The sequence below is a fragment of the Chiloscyllium punctatum genome, chromosome 8 (assembly GCF_047496795.1).
Source record: "Chiloscyllium punctatum isolate Juve2018m chromosome 8, sChiPun1.3, whole genome shotgun sequence".
NCBI lineage: Eukaryota > Metazoa > Chordata > Chondrichthyes > Orectolobiformes > Hemiscylliidae > Chiloscyllium > Chiloscyllium punctatum.
In genome coordinates, this window is record NC_092746.1 from 47,217,761 (window position 1) to 47,229,014 (window position 11,254).

At 40.5% G+C, this 11,254-nt stretch overlaps 1 long non-coding RNA gene across 1 annotated transcript; it reads left to right on the forward strand.

The window, feature by feature from the left end:
* Positions 1-6,640: 6,640 nt before the first annotated feature.
* LOC140480528 (uncharacterized) lies at positions 6,641-10,476 on the forward strand. Its single transcript, XR_011961335.1, has 2 exons — positions 6,641-6,689; positions 8,036-10,476. It is a non-coding gene; the product is annotated as an uncharacterized lncRNA (long non-coding RNA).
* The last annotated feature ends 778 nt before the right edge of the window (positions 10,477-11,254 follow it).

Genomic DNA, 11,254 nt, shown 5'->3' on the forward strand with positions numbered 1-11,254 from the left:
TCTCTCTCCCACTCCCCCAAGGATAAGTTCGAGGCTGCCTCCACCGCCAAATCAAAGCTACTCACCAACTGGAAGAAGAATGTCTCATCTTCCACCTCAGGGTTACTTCAACCACACGGCATCAACATCAACTTCATCAGTTTCCAAACCTCCCCTCTCCCACCTCATCCCAGATCCAACCCTCCAACATGGTACAGTCCTTTTGATCTGTCTAACTGTTCATCTTCCTTCTCACTCATCTGCTCCAGCCTCCCCACCCCTACAATTATTTCTCAGCCCACTTCCTGGTGAAGGGCTTATGCCTAAAACATTGTCTCTCCTGCACCTCGGATGCTGCCTTACCTGCTGTGCTTTTCCAGCGCCACACTTTGCAAGTCTATATAATACCCAATCCTGCCCTGCCTTCCTGTAGGTGTCTGCTACAACAACATCATTTCACATGGCAATTTGCACCTGCAATGCACCAATCTTATTTACTATACTCTCTAAGTTGACATTTTTACAATGTAACCCTGATTTTGGAAAGACTTCATTTCTCCCTTACTCTGACTTCAGCTATTAACTTATTATGTTCTACTGCTATTTGCCTCTGAGTATTTTGTATACCTCAGCGTTACTCTGTGATATTCTGTCCTAGTTGCCACATCCCTGCTGATTTAGTTTCAATCCTCTCCAACAGCACTAACAAAACACTGTGCAAGAAACTCAATCCTAACTTTAAGTGCAATATGTCCAGTTTTTGCAGCTGTCATTCCCCCAAAGCTAGTCCCAGTGTCCACAGAATTTTTAGCCGTCCCTTGTGCACCATCTTTTCACCTTAGATTCATCATCATTACCTTTCTATTCCTGTACTCAGTGACGTAACTACGGGTGAAGTGCCTGATGACTGGAGGGTGGCTAATGTTGTACCTTTTGTTGAGGAAAGATTGTAAGGAGAAACCAGGGGACTATGGACCCGTGAGTTTGACTTTGGTTGTGGGTATATTGTTGGAGGTGATTATTAATGTATGGACATTTAGAGGCAAAATTAATTAGGGATAGTCAGTATAGTTTTGTGCAACGAAAATCACGTCTCACAAATTTGATCGAGTTTGTTAAGGAAGTTACCAAAGATTGATGGCAGTGCATTAGATGTTGTTTATTTGGATTTCAGTAAAGCCTTTGGCATGGTAGACTAACTAGTAAAGTTAGGTTATGTGGGATCCATGAAGAGCTAGCTAATTGGATACATTATTGGCTTAACAGCAGGAGACAAAGTAATGGTGGAGGGTTGCTTTTGAGACTGGGGGCTCCAGGGATTGTTTTTGGGTCCTCTTTTGTTTGTCATTTATATAATTGATTTGGATGAGAATATAGAAGTCATGGTTAGTAAGTTTGCAGATTTCACCAAAATTGATGGCACAGTGGACAGTGAAGAAAGTTTTCTAAGATTACAAATGGGTCGAAAAATGGCAGATGGAGTTCAGATTAGATTACTTACAGTGTGGAAACAGGCCCTTCGGCCCAACAAGTCCACACCAACCCGCCGAAGGGCACAACCCACCCATTCCCCTATATTTACCCCTTTACCTAACACTATGGGCAATTTAGCATGACCAATTCACCTGACCTGCACATCTTTGGACTGTGGGAGGAAACCGGAGCACCCGGAGGAAACCCACACAGACACAGGGAGAACGTGCAAACTCCACACAGTCAATCACCTGAGTTGGGAATTGAACCCGGGTCTCTGGCGCTGTGAGGCAGCAGTGCTAACCACTGTGCCACCGTGCCACCTACTAATCGGGATTAATGTGAGGTATTGCATTTTGGTACAACAGACAAGGGCAGGGCTTATACAATTAATTGTAGGGCCTTGGGTAGTGTCATAGAACAGACTGACCTGGAGTTGGACGTACATAATTTGTTGAGGTTTGCATCACATATGGAGAGTGTGTTTAAAAAGGTGTTTGGTATGCTTGCCTTTATTGCTCAGTCCTTTAATTATAGAAGTTGGGAAATTATATTGAGGTTGTACAGAACATTAGTGAGGCCTTCTGGAATATTGTGTCCAGTTCTGGTCACCCAGTTAGATGAAGAACATGATCAAGTTGTAGAGGATTCGGAAGAGAATGATCAGAATGTTGCCGGGTGTGAAAGGTTTGAGTTATAAAGACAGGCTGGGACTTTGTTCGCTGGAGCGCAGGAGGTTAAGACATGATCCAATAGAAATTCATAAAATAATGAGAGGTACAGACACAGCTAATCATAGTTGCCTTTTCCCTCAGATGGGCGATGTCAAGATTAGGGGGCAAATTTTTAAGGTGAGAGGAGAGAGATTTCAAAAAAGATATGAGAGAATTTTTTTACAGAGGATGGTTCACGTGGAATGAACTTCCTGTGAAAGTGGTGGATGTTTCAAAGGCATTTGGATGGATATATGAATAGGAAAAGTTTGGAGGCGTATAGGCCAGGAGCACGCAGGTGGGACTAGTTTAGTTTGGGATTATGTTGGACATGGACTGGTTGGACTGAAGGGTCTGTTTCCATGCAGTATGATTCTATGACTCTATGTGATACTAAAAATACTAGAACATAGAACATAGAACATAGAACAGTACAGCACAGAACAGGCCCTTCATCCCACGATGTTGTGCCGACCACTGATCCTCATGTATGCACTCTCAAATTTCTGTGACCATATGCATGTCCAGTAGTCTCTTAAATGTCCCCAATGACCTTGCTTCCACAACTGCTGCTGGCAACGCATTCCATGCTCTCACAACTCTCTGTGTAAAGAACCCGCCTCTGACATCCCCTCTATACTTTCCTCCAACCAGCTTAAAACTATGACCTCTCGTGTTAGTCATTTCTGCCCTGGGAAATAGTCTCTGGCTATCGACTCTATCTATGCCTCTCATTATCTCTCCTCCTCCTTTTCTCCAATGAAAAAAGTCCGAACTCAGTCAATCTCTCTTCATAAGATAAGCCCTCCAGTCCAGGCAGCATCCTGGTAAACCTCCTCTGAACCATCTCCAAAGCATCCTATAATAGGGCGACCAGAACTGGACGCAGTATTTCCAGTGTGGTCTAACCAAAGTTTTATAGAGCTGCAACAAGATCTCACGGCTCTTAAACTCAATCCCCCTGTTAGTGAAAGCCAAAACACCATATGCTGTCTTAACAACCCTATCCATTTGGCTGGCCATTTTAAGGGATCAATGTACCTGCACACCAAGATCCCTCTGTTCCTCCACACTGCCAAGAATCCTATTCTTAATCCTGCACTCAGCTTTCAAATTCGACCTTCCAAAATGCATCACCTCGCATTTATCCAGGGTGAACTCCATCTGCCACCTCTCAGCCCATTTCTGCATCCTGTCAATGTCCCGCTGCAGCCTACAACAGCCCTCTATACTGTCAACGACACCTCCAACCTTTGTGTCATCTGCAAACTTGCTGACCCATCCTTCAATCTCCTCATCCAAGTCACTAATAAAAATTACAAACAGTAGAGGCCCAAGGACAGAGCCCTGTGGAACACCACTCACCACAGACAGCTAGGTTCCCCTGTATCCCATTCCTCCTGACCTTCTGAATGAGCCTACCATGGGGAACCTTATCAAATGCCTTGCTGAAGTCCATATACACCACATCCACAGCTCAACCCTCATCAACTTTTCTAGTCACATCCTCAAAGAACTCGAAAAGGTTTGTGAGGCATGACCTGCCCCCCTCAAAGCCGTGTTGACTGCATTTAATCAAGCCACGCTCTTCCAGATGGTCATAACTCCTATCCCTCAGAATCCTTTCTAACACCTTGCAGATGACAGATGTGAGACTTACTGATCTGCAATTGCCGGGGATTTCCCTATTTCCTTTCTTGAAGAGAGGAATTACATTTGCCTCTCTCTAGTCCTCAGGTACGACTCCAGTGGAGAGGGAGGATGCAAAGATCTTCGCAAGTGGCGAAGCAATTGCATTTCTCGTTTCCCAAAGCAGCCGAGGACATACCTGGTCCAGGCCTGGCGACTTGTCAATCTTAATGTGTGACAAAATTTTCAGCACATCAGCTTCCTCTATCTCTATCCATTCCAGCATGCACACCTGCTCTTCAAAGGTTTCATTCACTACAAAGTTTGTTTCTTTCGTAAAGACAGAAGCAAAAAACTCATTTAGGGCTTCCCCTACCTCCTCTGACTCCACACACAAGTTCCTTATGCTATCCCTGATCGGCCCTACTCTTTCTTTGACCATTCTCTTATTCCTCACATAAGTGTAAAATGCCTTTGTGTTCTTCCTAATCCATTCTGCCAAGCCTTTCTCGTGTCCCCTCCTGGCTCTCCTCAGACCATTTTTGAGCTCTTTCCTCACCTGCCTGTAATCCTCTAGAGCTGACCTTGACCCTAGCTTCCTCCACCTTTTTCCTTTTGACGAGAAGCTCCACCGCTCTCGTCATCCAAGGTTCCTTTATCTTACCACTTCTTGCCTGTCTCAGAGGGACATATTTATTCATCACTCGCAACAACTGTTCCTTAAACAGTCTCCACATGTCTATAGTGCCTTTACCATGGAACAATTGCTCCCAATCCATGCTCCCTAACTCATGTCTAATCGCATCATAGTTTCCTCTTCCCCAATTAAATATCCTCCCATTTTGCCTAATCCTCTCCTTCTCCATAGCTATGTAGAATGTGAGGCCGTTGTGGTCACTATCTCCAAAATGCTCACCCACCACAAGATCTGATACCTGCCACGGCTCGTTTCCGTGCACCAATTCTAGAATGGCCTCTCCCCTCGTCGACCTGTCAACGTACTGAGTTAGGAAACCCTCCTGAACACACCTTACAAAAACAGCGCCATTCAAATCTTCTGCTCGAAGGAGGTTTAAAAAAAATTGGGAAAGTTAAAGTCACCCATTACAACAACCCCACTACGTCCACAGTTTTCCAAAATCTGCCGACCTATGCTTTCTTCCATCTCCCTGCTGCTATTGGGGGGCCTGTAGTAAACCCCTAACGAGGTGACTGCTCCCTTACTGTTCCTAATTTCCACCCATACTGACTCAGTAGGCAGATCTTCCTCGACAATGGAAGCTTCTGTAGCTATGATGCCCTCTCTGATTAGTAGTGCTACACCCCCTCCTCTTTTTCCCCCCTCCCTATTCTTTTTAAATGCTCAAAACCCTGGAACATCCAGCAACAATTCCTGCCCCTGAGAAAACCATGTCTCTGTTATGGCCACAACATCACAGCACCAGGTACTGATCTATGCTCTAAGCTCATCACTTTTATTTCTGATACTCCTTGCGTTAAAGCAAACACACTTTAACTGATCCCTTGGTTCCTTCCCAGGAAAATCCTTCCCACTAGCTGGTCTACCTCTTGCTATTGCCTCATCTGCATCAACTCTCACCTCTGGTATACAGCTCAGGTTCCCATCCCCCTGCCATACTAGTTTAAACCCTCTCGAACTACTCGGGCAGGCCTTCCACCCAGGAAATTGGTCCCCTTCCAGTTCAGATGCAACCCATCCTTCTTGTACAGGTCCCACCTTCCCCAGAAGGCATCCCTTTTGGATGCCTTCTAGAGGTTACTTCTTTAAAGGTCCTCTGGCAATTTTTCACTGAGTTCCCTAATTGCAGAACTACAGTTCTCTGCATGTATCATTGATACTAATATGGGCTACAGACTCAGGCAGATCACCTTCCCCAGAAGCAATGTCCTGCAGCAATGCGACATCCTTGATCCTGGCACCAGGGAGATAACATACCATTCTGGAGTCATGGTGAAAGCCACAGAAATGCCTGTTTGTTCCCATAACTAATGAATCCCTTACCATGAGTGTCCTTCCATTCAACATCCTTCCTTCCTGTGTGGCTGGCCCCACCAGTGGTGCCATGTTTCTGCTGCTTGCTGCATTTCTGTGGAACCATTCTGTTCACTACTATCTGGAATGGAAAACCAATTCTCCATTGGGATTTAGGGGACACTTGCACGAACTACCGAGCAGTCTTGAAGTCTCTGGTGGTCACCGTGCCCTATCTGCCTACATGGGCCTAACCAGCAATATTATCACCTCTCTAGGCACTGTAAGGTGTTAGTAACTGGTATTTCACTTCATGTCAAGAATGAAAGAATGGAAATATTTTCTCTGATGAATGGGCCTTATATTAAACCTGAGAATGGTTACCACTTTGTTTTACTCCCACCAAAAACATACAGCTTAACAACACAAATGCTTTTTACTTACCAGGATCAACATCCTGGAGGATGTCAGTTTAATTGCAGCATCTGTTTAAAGGAATCCTGAAGGTACTGTTGAATTTCCGGTGGGAATGTCTCAGTATCTTTTCCCAGATCTTACTGAATGATGACTGGGGTCTGAGTATAACGTGGCTTCACTTGAACACTGACTCAATAATCCGTGGAACCACTATTTCCTACAGTGGAAATCCAGATGGAGTATTATATTCTCCGATGTATTCACTCATTTTGGTAAATTAGACTGATGGCATCTTAAGTTGACCCATCAATAAAAGAGACAAATTATGTATGTCACTAACTATTTTGTTTCTTTAAAAACTGACTGACTTTGGGTTCATGGTGTTTTAACTGACTAATAGGAATCTGCTTGTATCACTTTTTCTTTCCTGCCCGATAGGAAGATGATTAGCCAATGGCAACAAATAACCAGACCTTCCCAAATTGGTAAGAACTTCATAACTGCATTATTTTGTGAATTAAAATCTTGGAGGTGATACTTGCTTTCAGGGTGAAATTGGATTGGTTTGAATGCTGCAAGTCACAGTGGAATCTCAAGTCCTCATATTGTTTGTTTTTTTAATCTAACTTCACATGGAGTTTTCATCATGACTTCAAGAATATGCTCAGGTGTGTCCAGGGATTATACAATTGTAACGGAGGAAAATTCTCTGCATCAATCCCAACAGCTTGCAGTTATTCAACATCTTTGACAAAAAAGTGTCCTGAGCTGTTCCACAGAACTGTGTCAGAGAAGTTGGGGACGTGTCAGAGAATGCCAATACAAGGAGGGGAAATTGGCAGGACTAACTAAACATCTGGCTTTGAGCAAAGAGTTTAAAGAAGGGGAGTGATCTGGAGAGATTTAGTCAGGAATTTTCAAAAACAAAAGTGTGAAGTGGTTAAGACATGGCTGAAAATGATGGGGCAAATGTGAGCAATGCACAAGGTTCAGGCAATGCCTGGGCTGCTGGTTAATGTTGGAGCTGTTACAGAGAGGGAGTGTTCAAGACCATGAGAGATTGAAACTGGGGTTGAGAATTTTAAATTTGTGGACAGAAAATAATTTGTGATAAAACCTCAGAGTGTGCCCTGTCAAAGTTGATCTAATTCATATCAAAAATAACTAACATCTTAGTTCTTACCATAAGAGAATGTATTTTTTTAAGATAGTTGATTGCTGTATGATTAACATATTCTACCTGTCCAAAGCATTGATAGTGGTATACATCATGAAGTTTTAGTTTTACCTTGAAGACTTCCCAAAGTTTTTGTCTCCGTTCCATTGTAAAGCTCGAAACCCAAATCTGATGCTGTAGGAAGGGGTTCCTCCCATCTCCTGGACATAAGATTAATCTGAAGGATGACTGTAACCTCTGAAGAAGTTTTAGATGCCAGCAAACATTCCATCCATTTGAGGAGAAGGTTCTTGATGACATGAAGATTTATTCCCTTTTGCAGATTTGGTTGCTGGTCTGTCCCAGCCATCTGGATGACTGACCAAATGTCAAATTGCTGTTCTTTAAAGTGGCCCTTTGAATGTGGTCTTAATGTCTAGGAACATGTAGGTCCAATACACAGTTCACTTTGAAATTTAGGTAATGTCACTGGGCTGTACATTTGCTCTGCTCATGTTGGAAGTGGTGTAACAGTACCACTAAAAGGCACAAGAAACTGACTTATTTGCATTCTCAACTTTCCCATCCTTTTTGAGTATAAACTAAAATCAGATTTTGTACCTCAAACATGTCTCTTAATTGTGACATTATTTTTCATTTCTAATTGAATTCTAGGATCTCTGCAGTAACAAGGCGGAAAACAGGATTTTGACTCTGGACGTGTGCTTTACCTACAATTCTGTTGTCTTTCAGCATTTCAACAAAATTCCACACAAGGAACATCTTGTTTTATGATACAAGTGATGTACCATGTCTAAGATGTATTATGGCTTTCTGTCACCCTCATCTTCAGATATGTTCAACCTCAAATCTGATTTAGTTTGTCTTAAGTGAACAATTTTAATAATTTCTTAAGCAACATAGTTTCTTTCTTCATCTAACCTGAGAGCTTGAGTGACCTTTGACATTCCTCCATTGATATTTAATACTCCTGGGATAATCAATCTTGTCAAAATTATTTCACCTTTTTTAATGCTCATCCTTATGCTGGTCTCATGTCCTTGAACTTTCCATAGACAAGAGCTGATTTAAGAACTATTATGTAAATATTACAATTTGAGCTGTATTATCAGAAACCAGTTCATCTGGAAATCGCATCCCATTGAAACCTTGTTTATGGAATTTAATTTTTAAAAATCCAGAAAACAAACAGAATCCAGGTATATTTTTGCTTACTTTAAGATGTTTCCATATCAACTAGGTTTTGCTCAAGTTTTACAATAAAATTATGTCAACTTTATTTGTGTCTCAACATAGGTTTCTTTAATAGTGTCATGATTTGCTAAACAACGTTTCTTTTGCTTTTCATGAATTGCTCTTTTCACTACTTTAACATCAAAGTGCAGCCGACTCTATCATCAAAAATAAAATAAATACTGAATACCAGAAATTTGGTACACATATAAACGTTTTTAGAGGTACTCAACAGGTCAGGTAGCAGCTGCAAAAAAGCAGACGTCAGGCAATGAATTGTACATGGGATCTTTCATCAGAACCCAAAACATTCACAAATTTGTACTGTCTTTTCCTGATTCGCTTGCAGAATTTACTTTTTTTTGCTTTAACTTACTGAAGTTTTAAGTAGTTTCAGTACACTCCCCTATGATCTTCCAGAAGTAATTGCACAACCCAATGAAACTCCTCAGGTCTCTCATGTTGATAGTTACCTCTAAATTCAGTATAAGATGAACATGGTTGTGCTGCATTAGAACTCTGCCCTACATGAATTACTTGTCACTCTCCTATCATCATTTTCCTCTTTGCTTTTATCACAATACAGCTCGGTTGATTCAATGTGTGCTTCAATTTTGCAAACTGATCAGATCAGGTTTGACTATTTATCACAATGTCAACAAGTGCTTCATGTAGAAAATAATAGTTGTGACTGCTGTGTTAAACTAAATAATCTGGCATAGTGCATTTAATTAGTTATTGTTGTCTGCTGAAACCAACTTGCCTGATTGACTGGCGGATTTATGTCTAAGTAAAAATACATTTATAGCATGCAATCTGCAACATTTCCTTTCCCTAGTTCTGACACCTTTTTGGTGATTGAATTATTTTTAAAAGACAATCCTTACACATAATTACAACTTAAAAAAATATATTTTAATGTTAAAATATATTCATGCAGTTTGTGAAACAGGATTGCTGTGTATGCTGACTATGCAGATGGTTTGTCATCAATAAACTGAATTTATTATCTTGGTTGGTGGCAGGAAAACAGTGAAAATGAAGCATGTGCCTGTTGCACCAATACGTAAAAAAATTCAAAACCAATCAAACAAAGCAGCTCTTTAAAAGATCCAGTGATAAAATATTAGAAATGTATCATTCTTTGCAAGAAGTTCCAAATCTTGCAATGTTATTTTCTTTGAAATGGTGATTAAAATTCTAGACTGATACCAACATTTACTCTCTTTTTGAATCATAGAAGAAGAGACACAATCCACATCTAAGCCTTCTGAAATATTCTTAGAGTGGAAATATATTCTGATTAAGCTTTTGCTGCATTTATTGGATATCACTCATTTTTCTTCAGAAAAATTATGAAAAGGACAGGAAATTAAAGAATGAATGATTTTGACTTTTTAATGTAACGTGTGTGATAAGTGCAATTTGAAAATATTTAATCTGGAGGAATTTAAGATGTGGAGCTTATTTGGTAAGATTTTGCTGTAAGTTGTTTGTACTGCTTTCTTCTTAAATGTTATTTAGTTGAAAAAGATATTCCCTCAAAATCATTTCCATGCATTTGCTATGTTGACCTATTCACTTATTTCACTTCATATCCACTTCATGATTGTAGACAATGACAGTTTTGAACCTTTTATGCATAGTAGTTCTGTCTTTACTGATGTGTTCTCAATGATTTCATAGTACCTCCAATGTAAAGATTTTGCCCATAAATTACAAACTGTATTTTACTTTATAACCTGTTCTTCAAATAGTTGCTTGACCAGAAGGTGAGATGTTATGGTATTTGGTGTAAAATAATCTCTGGATTATGAATGTTCTCATATTAAAATTACTCCATTCAGGAAGGTATACATTGACAGCTGTCACAATTTTATTGGCTAAAATAACTGATATATTTATTTGTAGCCAAGTACAAATATTAAAAAAAGTTAAAATATTAACACAGCGTAAACATAAATATGCAATGCTTGGGAAATGGTTGGAATAGCCTTTGATAAGCAGCCTTCAGAAGAGATTTGAAAAGTTTTCAACTGTTGTGTTATCTCACACTATTGTAGAACTACAGAATTGAAACAATTCTGTTTTAATGTATTTAATTCCATTGAAATCCTACTTCAGGCAAATTGAAGGCATTTTCGATGAGGAGTCCTGTTCACTTGGGACATGTTTGGTAATTATAGGTGCCAAGGTCTTCAGGCTGGCCCTTTGTTCTTCAGGCTGATTGACCATGAAATATTGACCTTTGCCCAGCCCCCTCCAACCCCCTCCCCACTGTCGACTGTTCCCCTTCACTGGGTGTGTGCAATTAGTCAGACTTGAATTACAGTTAGTTAATAATTACACTCATAGAAACAAAAATATACATAAACAATGTAAGAAGAGCAGATTCTCTAAGTGCAGAGCAGGAACCATTTGCAGAGAGAAATAAAACCAATGTTTCATATCAATGGTAGTTTCTGAAGATATTGTTGACCTAAGTAAAACATTGACCATCTGAGTAATTCTAATATTTTCTATCTTTATTTCAGAATTTCAACATCTACAGTATTTTGCTTTTGCTGTAGAAATAAATGTATTTACAGCTTTCAAATCTGCCGGGACCTTTCCAGAATCAAGAGCTTTTGTACTTCGAGG